General features: G+C 43.0%; 1 protein-coding gene across 2 annotated transcripts in view; it reads left to right on the plus strand.

Moving 5' to 3' along the window:
• The window catches only part of NLGN4X (neuroligin 4 X-linked), a 181248-nt gene that overhangs the window by 27753 nt on the left and 133985 nt on the right, over nt 1-19510 (plus strand). For both annotated transcript variants that reach the window (XM_038757161.1, XM_038757163.1), the window contains exon 2: nt 5742-5829. The gene's annotated coding sequence lies outside the window, so the exon portion shown is untranslated. The remainder of the gene's footprint in view (nt 1-5741; nt 5830-19510) is intronic.

Consider the following 19510-nt stretch of genomic DNA (forward strand, 5'->3'; position numbering starts at 1 on the left):
CGGGATTGGAACCCATGACCTCTGACTCCAAAGCCCGGGCTCTTTCCACTGAGCCATGCTGCTTCTCTATCCACCCCAGCGCTTAGGTCAGTGCTTGACACATTGTAAGTGTGCTCTTACTCCCTCCCTCTGCTCCCTCCCTCCTTTTACCTCCCCACAGCACTTGTGTATATTTGTACTTATTTATTACTCTATTTTATTAGTGATGTGAATATATCTATCATTCTATTTATCTATATTGATGGTATTGACACTACCCGGATTATCTTTCACCCGGAAGCAGCGTGGCTCAGTGGAAAAGAGCATGGGCTTTGGAGGCAGAGGTCATGGGTTCAAATTCCGGCTCCGCCAATTGTCAGCTGTGTGACTTTGGGCAAGTCACTTCACTTCTCTGGGCCTCAGTTCCCTCATCTGTCAAATGAGGATTAAGACTGTGAGCCCCCCCCCAGGGACAACCTGATCACCTTGTAACCTCCCCTGTGCTTAGAACAGTGCTTTGCACATAGTAAACGCTTAATAAATGCCATTATTATTATTATCTTTCTACGGAAACCTTCAGGGCCTGTCATCCTTCTCCTCAAAAATCTTCAGCGGTTAATCTACCTATATATCAGATATCTATCTTCAAAGCCATCCATCACCTTTCCCCTCCTACCTCACCTCCCTTCTCTCTTTCTACAACCCATCCAAGAAACTACAATGGCAGGAATTGGGAGTGATTTGGGAGTGAATTTGCCATTGTTCTCCCAGCCGAGGAACAACTGTAGGCGCAGTGATTGAACCATTAATTCTGAAATGCCACTATCTTAAATTTCGCCAAATTGGTAAAAGAGGCAGAAGCAAATTAAGTACAGAAACAGCGTGGTTCAGTGGAAAGAGCCCGGGCTCGGGAGTCAGAGGTCATGGGTTCTAATCCTGCACCGCCACTTGTCTGCTGTGTGACTTTGGGCAAGTCACTTCACTTCTCTGGGCCTCAGTTCCGTCATCTGTAAAATGGGGATGAAGACTGTGCGCCCCACATGGGACAACCTGATTATCTTGTATCTGGACTCTGAGCCCACTGTTGGGTAGGGACTGTGTCTATATGTTGCCAACTTGTACTTCCCAAGCGCTTAGTACAGTGCTCTGCACACAGTAAGCACTCAATAAATACAATTGATTGATTGATTGATTAGAGCAGTGCTTGACACATAGTAAGTGCTTAACAAATACCATCATTATTATTATTATTTTGAGGTCTTTCTCCCTCTTCTAGACTCTGAGCTCATTTTGGGGTAGGGATGGTCTCTATCTGTTGCCGAATTGTACTTTCTAAGCGCTTAGTACAGTGCTCTGTATATATGTATATATGTTTGTACGTAGTTATTACTATATTTATTTATTTTATTTGTACATATTTATTCTATTTAGTATATTTTGTTAATGTTTTGTTTTGTTCTCTGTCTCCCCCTTCTAGACTGTGAGCCCACTGTTGGGTAGGGACCATCTCTATATGTTGCCGACTTGGACTTCCCAAGCGCTTAGAACAGTGCTCTGCACACTGTAAGCGCTCAATAAATACGATTGAATGAATGAATATGTATATGTTTGTACATATTTATTACTCTATTTTACTTGTATATATTTATTTTATTTATTTTATCTTGTTAATATGTTTTGATTTTGTTGTCTGTCTCCCCCTCCTAGACTGTGAGCCCGCTGTTGGGTAGGGACCGACTCTATAGGTTGCCAACTTGGACTTCCCAAGCGCTTAGTACAGTGCTCTGCTCAATAAATACGATTGAATGAATGAATATGTATATGTTTGTACATATTTATTACTCTATTTATTTTACTTGTACATATTTATTTTATTTATTTTATCTTAATATGTTTTGTTTTGTTGTCTGTCTCCCCTTTCTAGACTGTGAGCCCGCTGTTGGGTAGGGACCGTCTCTAGATGTTGCCAACTTGGACTTCCCAAGCGCTTAGTACAGTGCTCCGCTCAATAAATACGACTGAATGAATGAATAATAAGCGCTCAATAAGTACGGTTGAATGACTGAATGGGGGGGGGGGGCAGGCCGCGCCTCCTCCCCTCAGGCCCTCGTGCGGCCAAGCCGGCCGGAAGGGGCGGGGCTAAGAGCAGCCCGCGGGAGCCATTGGAGGACGAGGGACGCCCCCGGCCCGCTCCCCTGCCAATGAGAAGACACGGTTTCCGACTGACAGGAGCGGCGGCCAATGACGGCCGTCGCTGCTGGGATCCTCTACGGGAGGGCCAATGGGAGCTGGCCGAACCGGCCGGGGGCGGGAGTATGCAAATGAAGGCGCCATAAAACCGCCCTCGTGGAGGCGGCCTTGTCTCAGTAGGCAGGTTGGGCGGTTGCGGGAAGGGGTTTCCTCAGGAGAAGGAGGGGGACGGACATACAGGAGATAATAATAATGATAATAATAATGGCATTTATTAAGCTCTTACTATGTGCAAAGCACTGTTCTGAGCACTGGGGAGATTACAAGGTGATCAGGTTTTCCCATGGGGGGCTCACAGTCTTCATCCCCATTTTCCAGATGAGGGAACTGAGGCACAGAGAAGTGAAGTGACTTGCCCAAAGTCACACAGCTGACAATTGATAGAGCTGGGAATGATGGCATTTATTAAGCACTCACTATGTGCGAAGCACTGTTCTAAGCGCTGGGGAGGTTACAAGGTGATCAGGTTGTCCCACGGGGGGCTCCCAGTCTTCATCCCCATGTTCCAGGTGAGGTAACTGAGGCACAGAGAAGCGAAGTGACTTGCGCAAAGTCACACAGCTGACAATTGGCGGAGCCGGGAATGATGGCATTTATTAAGCACTCACCATTCATTCATTCAATCGTATTTATTGAGCGCTTACTGTGTGCAGAGCAGTGTACTAAGCGCTTGGGAAGTACAAGTTGGCAACATATAGAGACGGTCCCTACCCAACAGCGGGCTCACAGTCTAGAAGGGGGAGACAGACAACCAAACAAAACATATTAATAAAATAAAATAAATAGAATAAATATGTACAAATAAAATAGAGTAATAACTACAGACAAACATATATACAGAGCATTGTACTAAGCGCTTAGAAAGTACAATTCGGCAACAGATAGAGACCATCCCTACCCCAAAATGAGCTCACAGTCTAGAAGGGGGAGAAAGACATCAAAATAATAATAATAATGATAGTATTTGTTAAGTGCTATGTGCAAAGCACCGTTCTAAGCGCTGGGGAAGTTACAAAGGTGATCAGGTTGTCCCACTTGGGGCTCACAGTCTTCATCCCCATTTTCCAGATGAGGTAACTGAGGCACAGAGAAGTGAGGTGACTTGCCCAAAGCCACACAGCTGACAATTGGCAGAGCCGGGAATGGTGGCATTTATTAAGCACTCACTATGTACAAAGCACTTTTGTAAGCGCTGGGGAGGTTACAAAGGTGATCGGGCTGTCCCACGAGGGGCTCACAGTCTTCATGCCTTTTTACAGATGAGGTAACTGAGACACAGAGAAGTTGCGACTTGCCCAAAGTCACACAGCTGACAATTGGCGGAGCTAGGAATGATGGCATTTATTAAGCACTCACTGTGTGCAAAGCACTGTTCTAAGCGCTGAGGGGGTTACAAGGTGATCAGGTTGTCCCACGGGGGGCTCACAGTCTTAATCCCCATTTTACAGATGAAGAAACTGAGGCCCAGAGAAGTGAGGTGACTTGCCCAAAGTCACACAGCTGACAGTTGGCGGAGTTGGGATTTGAACCCATGACCTCTGACTCCAAAGCCCGTGCTCTTTCCACTGAGCCATGCTGCTTCTATTTGTTAAGTATTTAGCGCTTAGGACAGTGCTTGGCACATAGCAAGTGCTTAATAAATACCATTCATTTATTCACTCACTTGTATTTATTGAGCGCTTACTGTGTCAGAGCACTGTACTAAGCGCTTGGGAAGTACAAGGCAGCAACATATAGAGACGGTCCCTACCCAACAATGGGCTCACAGTCTAGCATCATCATCATCATCACTTCTGTGAGCCACACATCCCAGGGAGCAACCATTGTAGTGTTCAATCAATCAATCATATTGAGCGCTTACTGTGTGCAGAGCACTGTACTAAGCGCTTGGGAAGTACAAGTTGACAACATATATTAATAACATGTATTAATAACAGTTGAGGTATTTAGCACCTCTGTAAACCACATTCCCCAGGGAACAACAATTGTAGTATTAATAGCAATCACGCTGTTTGTTAAGCACTTGTCTAAACCACACTCCCCAGGGAACAACAATTGCAGTATTAATAACAATCGTGCTATTTGTGAAGCACTTCTCTAAGCCAGACACCCCAGGGAGCAACAATTGTAGTATTAATAACAATTGTTGTGTTAAGCACTTCTCTAAGGCACAATCCCCAGGGATCAACAATTATAATAATAATAATTGTGGAATTTCTTAAGTGTCTACTATGTGCCAAGCACTGTACTAAGCGGTGGGGTAGATAAAAGGTAATCAGGTCTTTCACAGCCCTTGTCCTACATGGGGATCACAGCCTAAGTGGCGGGGTGGGGGGAGGAAGAATGGGTATTTAATCCCTATATAACATGAAGAAATAATAATAATAATAATGACAGCATTTGTTAAGCGCTTACTATGTGCAAAGCACTGTTCTGAGCGCTGGGGAGGATACAAGGTCTCCCCCTTCTAGACTGTGAGCCCACTGTAGGGTAGGGGCCGTCTCTATATGTTGCCAACTTGTACTTCCCAAGCGCTTAGTACAGCGCTCTGCACACATTAAGTGCTCAATAAATACGATTGATTGATTGATTGATTGACCCAGGCCTACATACGTGCACATATTTGTATATCCAAATATTTCTCCCCTATTAGAGATAGCTGGCATAATGGTCTGACTTGTGACTTATTAATGCTATTCGCTAGATAAAAGAAGCCTCTTAATCATCACCCCCAATTTCCCTTCACTCTGCAGTGTATCCTAGTAGAAGGGACACTGTTTCTTATGGCTTGCTTATAATTATTTTGTTAATATGTTCTGTATTTTGTTAATATGTTTTGTTTTGTTGTCTGTCTCCCCCTTCTAGACTGTGAGCCCACTGTAGGGTAGGGACCGTCTCTATATGCTGCCAACTTGTACTTTCCAAGCGCTTAATACAGCGCTCTGTATACAGTAAGCGCTCAATAAATACGATTGAATGAGTGAATGAATGAACCTTGGGTCATGATGGTATTATCACCATATCACCATTCTGGCCTGCGTAAATGCCCAAGAATATATTGGGCATTTACGGGATTGGGATATATTGGATTGCTTCTGCATTTCGCAGATTTGGGGAGCATCTGAGTTTTCAACTAGATGTCACTTGTAATCGACCTAAAAATCGATTTCTGTCTCAAAGGCAGATCTGTACGGGAGCCCAGAAAAATACAGATCAGAAGCAAATTGCTAACCTCAAGTATATTCCATTTAATTTGTATTCTCCCATGGAACAAGTCATAAAATGGTTCAATAGCAAATCCAGACTTAGTGATGACTTTGCAGTTATCCTTTCTCCACTAGTTTGACTTAGAATGTTTCTTGCAGGAGGACAAAGGGGGAATCAGTTCTTGTCGTTAATTTCCAGCTCCGGTTACTGCCTCCAAAAAAAGTTATAGGGACCGTAGCATTCATTTTGATTTGACGGTATCATTTGTTTTACTGAATGGTGCAATATGCCTCTTTTTTTTATAGGAAAAAGCATGTCCTGGAATTGAAATGACACCAAGCAGCTTCCAGTGGAGGGAATTTTGGTGCTTCGTCTTTAAGCGTTAATGCAGTGGTAAGTGCACTTTCTATTTTTAAAAGCATTTGCTAATCCTTGTTCTCCAACCCCTGATGTTCAGTTCTGGAGTGTAGCACCATCAGTTCATTCCAGTGGCCTGGTTAGGAATGAACATTTTCCCTATATGAGAAAACAGGCTTTGTGTGTATTAAGAGCAAATCGAACTGCAGCTGGTAATCCCCTGGCTGGGATAATCACCTGGACAATGATCGATCGATCAATCAGTGGTATTTATTTACAGAGCACTGTACTAAGTGCTTGGGCGAGCCCAGTACAGGAGAGGTGGTAGATATGAGCCCTGCCCACATGAGCTTACAGTCTACAGGGGACACAGACATTATCGGGAAGTTTTCAAGGGCACCATGTGGTCCTTTTCTTAAAAAAAAAAAATGGTACGTGAGCACTTACTATGTGCCAAACATTATTCTAAACGTGGGGATAGATACATGTGAAACACTTTCTGGATTCACTGTCAAAAATGAATGTGGCTTGGTTATTTAAATTGGACTTTATAAGGTTGAGTGACCTGTCAGATCTTCTCTCTCTGTGTGTCTCTCTCGCTCTCTGTGTCTCTCTCCCCCTGAAACAGCAGCTTTACCACCTTTATCAATAGCAAATATATATGTATTTCTAATTTAAAAATTGACCAATCAGCTACCTGTTAGAAGCAGTGTAATAGATCTTCTTTTTCATGATGTGGACGTATATCTCGCTTATTGTACCACTAAGGTAGTGCTAAATAAATTAGTAAGAGGGTAGTAGGTGGTTCCCAATCTTTTTTGTGCACTGAGTACATCTGACAGCTTTTTTAAGCAGAGGGCATTCATAAATAGACATGCTGTGCTTTGGGGAATGTATGAGCCCTTCAGGCTCGGCTTGCTTTTGAAACTGTAAGCAGATGCAGCTTTTGCTGAATTAATACTCCATGATAATAATCATAATAAAAATGGTACTTGTTAAGCACTTACTATGTGCCAAAGCACTGTTCTAAGCACTGAGATAGGTTTCAGATAATCAGGTTGGACCCAGTCTCTGTCCCACATGGAGTTCACCGTCTAACTGGGAGCGAGGAGATTTTAATCCCCATTTGACAGATGAAGAAACTGAGGCACAGGGAGCATAATTTACTTGAGCAAACCTCTGGCAGAGCCAGGATTTGAACCCAGGCCCTCTGACCCCCCAGGCCTGAGCTCTTTCCATCAAGCCACACTGCTTCTTGAATCATTTGAGTTGCTGCTGTGGAATGAGAGCTGTTTGGTATAATCACCCTGCCCTATATCATAGGAGAAGCAGGAGTAATAATCAATCAATCAATCGTATTTATTGAGCGCTTACTGTGTGCAGAGCACTGTACTAAGCACTTGGGAAGTACAAGTTGGGAAGTATAAGTCCCAGGCATCCCCCTTTCAGCAGTAAATGAGCAACTGCTCATTCTTTGACACTTGCGTGGTTCAGCTCAGTGGGTTGTTATTTAAAGGGCACCTGTCGGAAGAAGGTAACACAAACTTGGACAACTCATGACTACTTTTCAGGGCTTAGTCTGGTGCATTTCCATTCCTTTTCACTCAAAAAGGATCAAAAATGGAATTCCGCAGAATGTGGTCGGTTGATTTATCTCCCTGACAACTTCCATTTGGAAGCAATGGGGAATCCCATTTTGTAAATCCCATCAACGGGCATATGCAGTGTCTACCTCCCCGCTGCTGCCCCGATCATCCCTGTGCAGAAACGCTCTGGGCATGTTACTCCCCTCCTCAAAAATCTCCAGTGGCTACCAGTCAACCTATGCATCAGGCAAAAACTCCTCGGCTTCAAGGCTGTCCATCGCCTCGCCCCCTCCTACCTCATCTCCCTTCTCTCCTTCCACAGCCCAGCCCGCACCCTCCGCTCCTCTGCCACTAACCTCCTCACTGTGCCTCATTCTCGCCTGTCCCACCGTCGACCCCTGGCCCACGTCTTCCTCCTGGCCCGGAATGCCCTCCCTCCCCACATCCACCAAGCTCGCTCTCTTCCTCCCTTCAAAGCCCTACTGAGAGCTCACCTCCTCCAGGAGGCCTTCCCAGACTGAGCCCCCTCTTTCCTCTCCTCCCCATCCCCCCCGCCCTACCTCCTTCCCCTCCCCACAGCACCTGTACATATGTTTGTACAGATTTATTACTCTATTTATTTTACTTGTACATATTTACTATTCTATTTATTTTGTTAATGATGTGCATTTAGCTTTACTTCTATTTATTCTGATGACTTGACACCTGTCCCCAGGTTTTGTTGTCTGTTTCCCCCTTCTAGACTGTGAGCCCGCTGTTGGGTAGGGACCGTCTCTATATGTTGCCAACTTGGACTTCCCAAGCACTTAGTACAGTGCTCTGCACACAGTAAGTGCTCAATAAATACGATTGAACGAAGGAATGAATATAAACTCTTTGAGGACAGGGTTGGAGACGACTTTATTGTACTCTACTAAGCTCTGAGTAACAGTGCTCTGCACAGAATAAGCACTCAGTAAATACTATCGGTTCATTTGATTTTGACTTCTCTTCCTATCAATCAATCAATCAATCAATCGTATTTATTGAGTGATTACTGTGTGCAGAGCACTGTACTAAGCGCTTGGGAAGTACAAGTTGGCAACATATAGAGACAGTCCCTACCCAACAGTGGGCTCACAGTCTAGAAGGGGGAGACAGAACAAAACCAAGCATATTAACAAAATAAACATATTCCTAAGGGCCTCGTGTGATATGGTATTAGGTTGTCTCGTGACATAGGCTCAAGGATCATAGTAATTAAGAGAGGCCGTCTCTAATTCCTGCCTGTGTATTCTCTCCCAGCGCTTAGTACAGCGCTCTGCACATAGGAAGCACTTAATAAATACTATGAGGGCCACTAAGAGCAAGTAGTCTAAGGAGATCTCATCTTAAGACATTTAAGATACTGTTTATGAGGTTTTCCTCTACCTTATTGAATTGAATCTGAACCTTGCTATTCAACGAAGAAAGTTCAGGCACAGGTTTATTGATCAAAATTAAGATTTCCAATTAGAGAAACCCCGATTGTTGTTTGTTTTCCATTGGCTTCCGGTGGTAAGCGTTCCTGTTTTCTGTTTTTAGAGTAACTATAAAGTGGTAGAAGGACTCAACAAATTGGAAGGTGTTGTTACCGTGGAATTTAAAATGAACTAGCGGAGCAGTGGGAGAAGTGGATGATGATTAAGCAGCTTTAGCCAAATGCTTCAAGGCCCATCCATCATTTAATCAATTCCCAGCACACTCTCCATTAGTGGTGCTCACAGTATCAGTCATTGTGTTGCACTATTGCCATACTTGTTCTGAAATCCAGTAACTTAATGGGATTTTCCGATTTTCCAGTGGTTAGACCAGGTTGAGTGTAACGAAGACAGCATGGAACACTTCATTTGTAAAATAGGCTAAGATGAAATTGGAGAATAGAATCAACTTTTATTGTTTCATTCTCCTCCTCCACCCATTACTTAGATTCTCCTCGACATTTCCTATATTTCAGCCTGTGCTAAAAAAGGTCATTCTCCATTCATAGTAATCTTGTGGCTCATCGATATTAAGAGGGGGTACTTCACTTTTCTGTGCCTCAGTTCCCTCATCTGTAAAATGGGGGTTAAGACTCTGAGTCCCATGTGGGACAGGAAGTGCCCAACCTGATTAGCTTGTATCTACCACAGCGCTTAGTACAGTGCCTGACAAATAGTAAGCTCTCAACAAATACCAAACAAATACTATAAAAACAAAACAAAACCAAAAAACCAACCCTTCACTTCCCCATCTTATTCACCCTTCCTCTTTGTAATTAGTAATGCTGGCATTTGTTAAGCACTTACTATGTGCAAAGCACTGTTCTAAGAGCTGGGGAGGATATAAGGTGATCATGTTGTCCCATGTGGGGCTCACAGTCTTCATCCCCATTTTACAGATGAGGTAACTGAGGCACAGAGAAGTGAAGTGACTTGCCCAGAGTCACACAGCTGACAAGTGGCGGAGCTGGGATTTGAACCCATGACCCTTTGTGTTTCCTATGCACTTGGTTCTGTATCCCTTTAACACTTTGTTATTCACCACACCCCCAATTCTCACAGCAATTATGTACATGTCCTTATACTCTGACAATCAGTCAATCAGTCGCATTTATTGAACACTTACTGTCTGCAGAGCTCTGTACTAAGCTCTTAGAAGACTTTTAGACTGTGAGCCCACTGTTGGGTAGGGACTGTCTCTATATGTTGCCAATTTGTACTTCCCAAGTGCTTAGTACAGTGCTCTGCACATAGTAAGCGCTCAATAAATACGATTGATTGATTTAACTTACTAGAGAAGCAGCCTGGCTCGGTGGGAAGAGCCCGGGCTTGGGAGTCAGAGGTCATGGGTTCAAATCCAGACTCTGCCGCTTGTCAGCTGTGGGACTTTGGGCAAGTCATTTAACTTCTCTGTACCTCAGTTACCTCATCTGTAAAGTGGGGATTAAGATTGCGAGCCCCCCATGGGACAACCTGATCACCTTGTATCCTCCCCAGCACTTAGAACAGTGCTTTGCACATAGTAAGTGCTTAACAAATGCCAAAATTATTATTATTATTTAATACCTGCCTCCCTTTCTAGGCTGCTAGCTCCTTGTGGGCAGGGATCGTGTTTACCAACTCTGTAGTATTGAACGCTCCCAAATGCTTAGTACAGTGCTCTGCATGCTCCCAAATGCTTAGCACAGTGCTCTCGGTAAATATCACTGACTTATCGATGGATTCCCTGGATCGTTTTTCTACAGATGCATTTTGTCCCCATCTCCCCACTCCTCAAAAACCTCCAATGCTTGCCTGTCCACCTCCGCATCAACCAGAAACTCTTTACTATTGGCTTTAAGGCACTCTTATCAGCTTTCCCCAGACCTTAGAGAAGCAGCGTGGCTCAGTGGAAAAAGCACGGGCTTTGGAGTCAGAGGTCATGGGTTCAAATCCCGGCTCCACCACTTGTCAACTGTGTGACTTTGGGCAAGTCACTTAACTTCTCCGGGCCTCAGTTCCCTCATCTGTAAAATGGGGATGAAGACTGTGAGCCCCACGTGGGGCAACCTGATCACCTTGTAAATTCCCCAGCGCTTAGAACAGTGCTCTGCACATAGTAAGCACTTAATAAATGCCATTATTATTATTATTATTATTATTATCTTGCTACTGTCCTTCTACAACCTAACCCACACCCTTCATTCTTCTAATGCCAACCTATTTCACTCTACTTCGATCTTGTTTTTCTCACTGGTGACCCCGTGTCCACATCCTTTCTTTCCCTTCATATCTGGCAAACCATCATCCCCCCACCAAAACCTTCAAAGCCCTACTAAAATCACATCTTCTCCAAGAGGCCCGCCCTAACGAACCCCCCATTTTCCCACCTTATTATCATGGACCTTAAACAGATCACTTTAATTTCCTTGACTTGAAGACACATGTGAGTGGTATTTTCTTCACTACATGACTTAATCTGAATGTCCAGGCCGCTGGGTGTGGGGATACTGAGTTATCGAAAAAAATCACTGCAGTGCCTCATAGTGATAGTTTTCAAAGGAAGACAACATTTAACCAAAGATTATGAGAAATCAAAATAGAAGGAACTGAAGGAGGAATTTGGTGTGAGGTTTTAGTTCGAGGTTTTCAGAGACAGAGGGGTTCTAATCATTTTAGCATTGACTTATCTGTAATTTGGTCTTCTAGATAAAACCCTTCATTTTTCCTGCTACATTTTCTGCTCAGTTATTTGGAGAGTTAAATCTTCCTTGGGGGATGTTTAGTCTTTCATTTGTCCTTTTAGTGTTAATTGATTGGCTCGTTCAAATTGTGCCGTTCTGGAAGAAAGGTCGAGAAATAAAACTTGGCAAGGCAACAAGCAAATTACATAAAATGATTGGAAGAATATTGTTTATCAAGGGAAATGTGTCCCCATAAATAGCATTCTTTCCAGAGGTGCTGATTCACAGTGAAGTTAATTAAAAGTGAAGAACACCCTATTCTTTAATTTAATTCATTCAGGCTATTATTGGGGATTTAATCTATGAGCATTTAATTTCATGTTTTCTCTTTTTATGGGCTTTTTGGAACAGGAACTACAAAATGATTTAATATTTAAATACATGCTGAATACACATAGGGCTCTTTCTAGTTGCCCTCCCGTTTCCTCCTATGGGTGCCCAAATTGTTCAAATATGCCACATATGTGTATTGCCTCCATTTCCTCTGGACCAAATTCTTTCCGATCACTCTGGCTCGTCTTTCTTCATCACCCAATTAAACTCTCTCGCCAAGCTCATCAGTGACCACCTCCTGGGCAAATTCAGTGGCTTTGTCTTTGTTCTCAGGGTTCTGGACCTTACTATTTCCTTCTGTGGCTACCCTCCATTGCTTTAATAATAATGATAATTATTTGTTATTTGGTATTTATCAAGCACTGTTATGTATCAAACACTGTACTAAGTGCTGGGGTGGATACAAGAAGATCAGGTCCCAAATGGGGCTCACAGTCTAACTGGGAGGGCGAACAGGTTTTGAACCCCCATTTTGCAGATGAGGTAACTGAGGCCCAGAGGAGTGAAGTGATTTGCCCAAGGTCACATGGCAGACAAGTGACAGAGCTGGGATGAGATCCCAGGTCCTCTGACTCTCAGTCAGCAGCAGTTAGAGAAGCAGCGTGGCTTAGTGGAAAGAGCATGGGCTTGGTAGTCAGAGGATGTGGGTTCTAATCCCGCCTCCGCCACGAGTCTGCTGTGTGACCTTGGACAAGTCACTTAACTTCTCTGGGCCTCAGTTACCTCATCTGTAAAATGGGCATTAAAACTGTGAGCCCCCTGTGGGACAACCTGATCTCCTTGTAGCCTCCCCAGCGCTTAGAAGAGTGCTTTGCACATAGTAAGCACTTAATAAATGCCATTATTATTATTATTATTATTTTAATCCTGGCTATGCCACTGACCAGCTGGGTGACTTAACCTCTCTGGGCCTCAGTTTCCTCATGTGTTAAATGGGGATGAGAAACCTGCTCCCCCTCTTAAATTGTGAGTTCAGTATGGGACCGAGACGGTGTCTGATCCAGTTATCCCAATGCTTTACCCCAGTGCTTTGTGTGGAGTAAGCACTTAAAAGTACTGCTTGTATTACAATAATTCTGGCATTTGATAAGCGCTTACTGTGAGCCAGGCACTATACTAAGCACTGAGGTGGATACAAACAGATCGGGTTTGGCACAATCCATGTCCCACACAAGGCTCACAGCCTTAATCCCCATTTTACAAACGAGGCACTCAGGCACAGAGAAGTCAAGTATTATCGTTAACTTCGCTTCTCCTATTATGCTGGTGGGGGAAAAAAATGGAGCAGTGATTTACTTCTGTTAGGGAGAGTCAGGACTTGAATTTAGACATCAGTTCAGTTGGTCATGTTACCTTTCAAAGCTGATGTTAATTGGTCTAGAGTGATCCAAAGAATGAAATCAAAGGGTCTGTCGTTGAAGAACAGTGAATTAACCGTACGGTTCAAGGGAGAAATGGCAAAGTGGACATTCTTAATGAGTTGAAATGATTAAAACCATTTTCTGGAAGAACTTTCAAAATCAATCAACTTCCCAAAGTCAGTTATTGAGAAAACCTGTCCAACGATCTTCACATATACTTGGTATTCCGCTAAGGCCCAAGACATCTATACATTTTTCTCTGTTTCTTTCAACTAGCCATCATTTGGAGGTTTTTAGGCAGGGCACATGAATCACACAATGCATGTCTAACCTAAATTTGTGGCATCAACACTACACAGTAGAACGCCTATTCATTTCACTCTTATGTGCTTGTGTGCCTTATAATTCTTTCTTTGGGCCAAGGAGATGCAAGTTGCCATCTAGTCTCATTTTATGCAGTGTGAATTCAGCATGTCTAAACAATACCTCCAACATCAGGCTTGATGAGCTAAAGCAGACCATGAAAATGCATACCCCTATGTTTCTATTTTTCTGGAAAAGTTGTGGAGGAAAAGTAGACAGGATTTAGTGGTGGACTGAATGTGGACTGTAGACTGTGCGCCCCTCTAGATGGTAAACCCCTCTAGACTGTAAGCTCGTTTTGGGCAGGGAACATGTCTGCCCACTGTGTTGTACTGTACTCTTCCAAGTGCTTAGTAGAATGCTCTGCACATAGTAAGCACTCAGCAAATACCGTTGATTGATTGAATATAAAACGTGAATGACTCGGTCGTGTATATGTGACATGGGGTAAACATGGCATGTTGCTAGACGGATATGTGGAAAACCTAAAGAATTCATCAGCGAACATGTTACAAGTTGTAGAATCCCATTATGCAGTTTTGTTTTGTGCAAACCCACAATGAACACACTGCTGCCTGAATGTTAGTCAGTCGATCCCAGCTCCATTAAAGTTTTATGAAACAAATTATTTTACCAAGGAAGTTGGAAAAAAAAAAACTTCGGCGGCCCTAAATAATGATAATTGAGCTTCTTTCGAAAAGGGAATAAAATAACTTTGCGTCACTAATGCCTTTTCATTTCCATACAGAAAAAATTTGTTCTTCCCTGTTATTAAATTCTAACGCTAGTATGGGGGTGATAATGAACTGATAGGCTTGTGCAGTGAGAAGTGTTTCTTCGGGGAACATACTATAGTCAATCAATCGTATTTATTGAGCTACTGTTTACTTACTTTTTTATTTACTGTTATTTACTGTTGCTCGATTGGGAGAGTACAGTGTAACAATCTAACATCCATTCCCCTGCCCACAATGAGCTTACAGTCTAGAGGGGGAGACAGACGTTAGTATAAATAAATGACAGATAAGGACATAAGTGCTGTGGGACTGGAAAGGGGGATAAATAAAGGGAGCAAGTCAGGGCGACTCAATAAAGGAGTGGGAGGAAAGGTAAAGATGGTTTAGTCAGGGAAGACCTCTTGGAGGAGATGTGTCTTCAATAAGGCTTTGAAGTGGGGCAAAGAACTGTCTTAATGGTTGTGAAGAGGGAGGGCATTCTAGGCCAGAATTAGGATGTGGGTGTGAGGTCAGCGACGAGCTAGATGAGATCGAGGTACAGTGACTAGGTTGGCATTAGACTTGTAATAGGAAAGCAGTGAGGTGAGGTATAAAGGGGCAAGATGATTGAGTGCTTTGAAAACCAAAAAAAGATCAAGAGAGGAATGGAGGTCAGCACAAGAATATAAGCCAGCAACAGCCAGCAAGAGGATCATCAAGTAAAATGTATAGAAACTCTGCATTTCTATTCTATTGCATTTGATTATGCAGCAGCAGAGTCAGGATTAGAACCCAGGTCCTCTGACTTCTAGGCCCAGGGTCTTTCCGCTAGACCACGCTGCTTCTTGGCAGTAGGACTTTCTGCTGGCGGGTCTCCAAACTCTCGCAGCATGTCCTATGTTCTGAACTTCTGCCGCCCCTCCCAAAAGCTTTCTTACGCTACTTCTTTCCTGGACCTTTCTACCGCAATTCAGTTGAGCCCATTGAGTATTGACTGGTCAGAAAGTGCTTTCACTTTGTCAACATAGGCTTTTTAAAACGCCACCCCACATCCCTGGTACATTAAGAGAGAAAATGGAGTCCACATCTCAGAGAAAGACATTTGGATTTTTTTTTCCTTAATTGGACTTTCAGAATTCATTTTTACTGTTTGCTGCCAGAGAGATCCAGAATTCTGGTGTATGTAGCGTTCGGTCCAAGAAAGTTAATATTACATTATGTTGTTATTATTATTATTATTATTATTATACATTATTACATATTATTACATTATGCCACTGGGTTCAGTGAAAATGACGGTGTCTATGTATCAAATTAAAACGTAAGATAGCTTAACATAAGATAACATAAGATAAAAAAAATGTTTGGAAACTGGCAGTTGTAAGACAAAATGCGTGAGATTCCCTCATTACGTTGCCCCCCACAGGCTCAGAAATCAGAAATAGAGTGGCTCTCTTGGAGGAGAAGTTTCATAAAGATTGAGACCTGAAAAGGGAAAAATGAAAATGATGGCAAGCACTGTGAATTCATTCATTGCATCGTATTTATTAATAATGATGGCATGTATTAAGTGCTTACTATGTGCAAAGCACTGTTCTAAGCGCTGGGGAGGTTACAAGGTGACCATGTTGTCCCACGTGGGGCTCACAGTCTTCATCCCCATTTTACAGATGAGATCACTGAGGCACAGAGAAGTGAAGTGACTTGCCCAAAGTCACGTAGCTGACTAGTGGAGGAGTCGGGATTTGAACCCATGGTCTCTGACTCCAAAGCCTGGGCTCTTACCACTGAGCCATGCTATGCAGAGCACTGTACTAAGCGCTTGGGAAGTACAAGTCGGCAACATATAGAGATGGTCCCTACCCAACAATAAGCTCACAGTCTAGAAGTGAATCCAATGCGACGGTAATCACGCATTAGTTTTGTCAGCCACATTCAGGTGCACCGATACACAAAATTGTGTCATTTCTGACCCAATTTTATGCGTAGGGGATGAGGCTTGCTTAGAGTTTGCAGTTAGAATGCACTGAATGCAAAGATGCTTATAGTCCTCTAGACTGTAAGCTCACTGAGGGCAGGGAATGTGTCTGTTATATTGTACTTTTGCAAGCACTTAGGACAGTGTTCTTCACGCAGTAAGCACTCAATAAATATGACTGATTTGCAACTTTCATTGCAACCCGTGTCCCTGGTTATGTCTGTATCACTGAGGCTCCTGTCAAGCAACAAAACAAATTGTCCTTGTCTCCCTCTTTCAAAACCTCAGTCATTTATCTCTCCATTTGAAATAAAACCTGACCTCGATACTCGAGACATCTGAGAAGTTTCTCTGTTGAATATTTAGCTGTTCGGTCTTTCTTGTTGATGGTTAAGTGTATCTCGAGATTCATTAGGTAACCTTGGCAGAGGATTGACTTAATTGCAACCTTATTCATTTATTATTCATGCCCCCTCCCAGCCCCACAGCACTTATGTGCATATCTGTAATTTATATTAATGTCAGTCTCCCCCTCTAGGCAGTAAGCTCATTGTGGACAGGGAATGTGTCTATTGTATTGTGTTCTCCCAAGTGCTTAGTACAGTGCCGTGCACACAGTAAGCACTCAGTAAATACGATTGCATGAATGAACAGGAAGGAAGCACTTCAGAACCTACCCTTATCTCACAGAAATGGGGAAACCCTCCTGAGCTTTTAGGGATAGCGGTCTTCCAAAACTTACTCCTTACCTGAAAAAGCATGGGATTGACTCACCAATTTCCTATATTTTAGTGTTAAAGCTTCCTTTGTCAATCAGCGCATATTTTCTATAGAGTGCCTATTCTGTGCAGAGCCCAGGACTGATTATTCGAGAGAATAAAATAAAATTAGTAGATCTGATCCCAAACATCAAGGAGCTTATATTCTAGTGGAGAAGACAGGCAGTCTTATAAATGGGAAAAATTGGAAATCCCTATTCTCTTATATTCCACTCCTAGTGGATAAAAATCAGACCTAAGACCTGGATCAACCAAATCGCACATCTTGGGTAGAAGCCGACAGGTAATCGGATGTACCAGGCGGGCATTGAGGGCAGCTCAGTGAGACCGAAGTAGGGTGGTAAAATGTGATTTTTCCAGGAAGATATCTCCATTTCCCTGCATGCTATTACTGGAAGAGAATAGGTGGTTAGTACAGAATGAAGAAACAGTAGCTCTAGTAAAGCATATGGCCCTTTCTCACACTGCAATTCATTATACATCCTTGTAGGTAGACTAAAGTGTATGCATATAAATAGATTTACAGGAAGAAGTGATTGCAACTGAGGCTTGTAGAACAGGGAAATGGCCAGCTAGCCTTTTGTTCCTTTATTTCCGTCAAATGCTCCCTGATTTCTCTGGTTTATTCACAGCCTATTAGAGTAGGCAAACCATATAAAAGCAAACAAAGAAATCTAACTCTCCACCTGAGGGCAAAAAATACAGGATGCGGTGCTCAAATATAGAATTGGATGGTGGTTTAAAAGACATGGTTTTTAGGTTGCAGGGAAGTGGATTGATCGGGACAGATTTTAACAAAATGTAATAATCCAGGAATTAAGCAAAGTCCAACAGCAAAACAAATAACCTAAAACCTAATATTCTGTTTATTTTATTTTGTTAATATGTTTTATTTTGTTGTCTGTCTCCCCCTTCTAGGCTGTGAGCCCGTTGTTGGGTAGGGACCGTCTCTGTATGTCGCCAACTTGTACTTCCCAAGCACTTAGTACAGTGCTGTGCACACAGTAAGTGCTCAATAAATACGATCGAATGAATGAATGAATAAATGCTGGTGCTATGTAGTGTAGCGCGAAAAAAACATGGGCCAAGGAGCCAGAGGACCTGGGTTCTAATCCTGACCTTGCCATTTGCTTGCTGCGTGACCTTGGGCAAGTCACTTAACTTATAACTAGGGATATAAATAGTAAGTACTTAACAAATACCGTCATCATTATTGTTATACTCTCCCAAGAAATTAATACTGTGCTCTGTGTAGAGTAAGCACTCAGGAAGCACCATTGATTGATTAATGGGTCTATAGAGATTAAGTACCATTCCCAAGGCCACTCAGCAGGCCGGAGGTCGAACTGGGATACCGCCTTACCTCCTTCCCCTCCCCACAGCACCTGTATATATGTATATATGTTTGTCCGTATTTATTACTCTATTTATTTTATTTGTACATATTTATTCTAATTATTTTATTTTGTTAGTATGTTTGTTAGTATGTTAGTATGTTCTCTGTCTCCCCCTTCTAGACTGTGAGCTCACTGTTGGGTAGGGACCGTCTCTATATGGTGCCAACTTGGACTTCCCAAGCGCTTAGTACAGTGCTCTGCACACAGTAAGCGCTCAATAAATGCGATTGAATGAATGAATGAATGAATGAACATGTATCTCCCCATTCTCAGTCCTGTATTCTTTCCACTGTGCCACCCTGTCTTCTCTCTATATCTTCAGTTATTTCAGAAAACATTAAAAATAGTGAGCGGTCACAGTTCATTGCTTTTCCATTGCTTTCCGAATTCTTATGAGACTAATTGACAATGCCACTTTCAATGTTGCCGACTTTTGCGGTTTCTCTGATTACAAACGTGAACGTATGACTGTAAACAGTGCCATTACTGGGCAGATCAATTGTCTGTGTTGCCTAGTATCCAGTTTCTTCTAGAGTAAGAGTGCCCTTTTCGCTGGACATGCTAATATTTCGGGACAGTCTATTTAAAATTCCCGTTGGCAGTTCAGTGCATGAGAAGCAGCGTGGCTCAGTGGAAATAATAATAATAATAATGATGGCATTTATTAAGCGCTTACTATGTGCAAAGCACTGTTCTAAGCGCTGGGGGAGATACAAGGTGATCAGATTGTCCCACGGGGGGCTCACAGTCTTCATCCCCATTTTACAGATGAGGGAACTGAGGCCCAGAGAAGTGAAGTGACTTGCCCAAAGTCACACAGCTGAAAAGTGGCAGAGCCGGGATTTGAACCCATGACCTCTGACTCCAAAGCCCGGGCTCTTTCCATTGAGCCACGCTGCTTTTAGAGCACGGGCTTAGGAATCGGAGGTCATGGGTTGTAATCCCGGCTCTGCCGGTTGTCAGCTGTGTGACTTTGGGCAAG

This window comes from Tachyglossus aculeatus, chromosome 15 (assembly GCF_015852505.1).
Source record: "Tachyglossus aculeatus isolate mTacAcu1 chromosome 15, mTacAcu1.pri, whole genome shotgun sequence".
NCBI classification, from domain to species: Eukaryota; Metazoa; Chordata; class Mammalia; order Monotremata; family Tachyglossidae; genus Tachyglossus; species Tachyglossus aculeatus.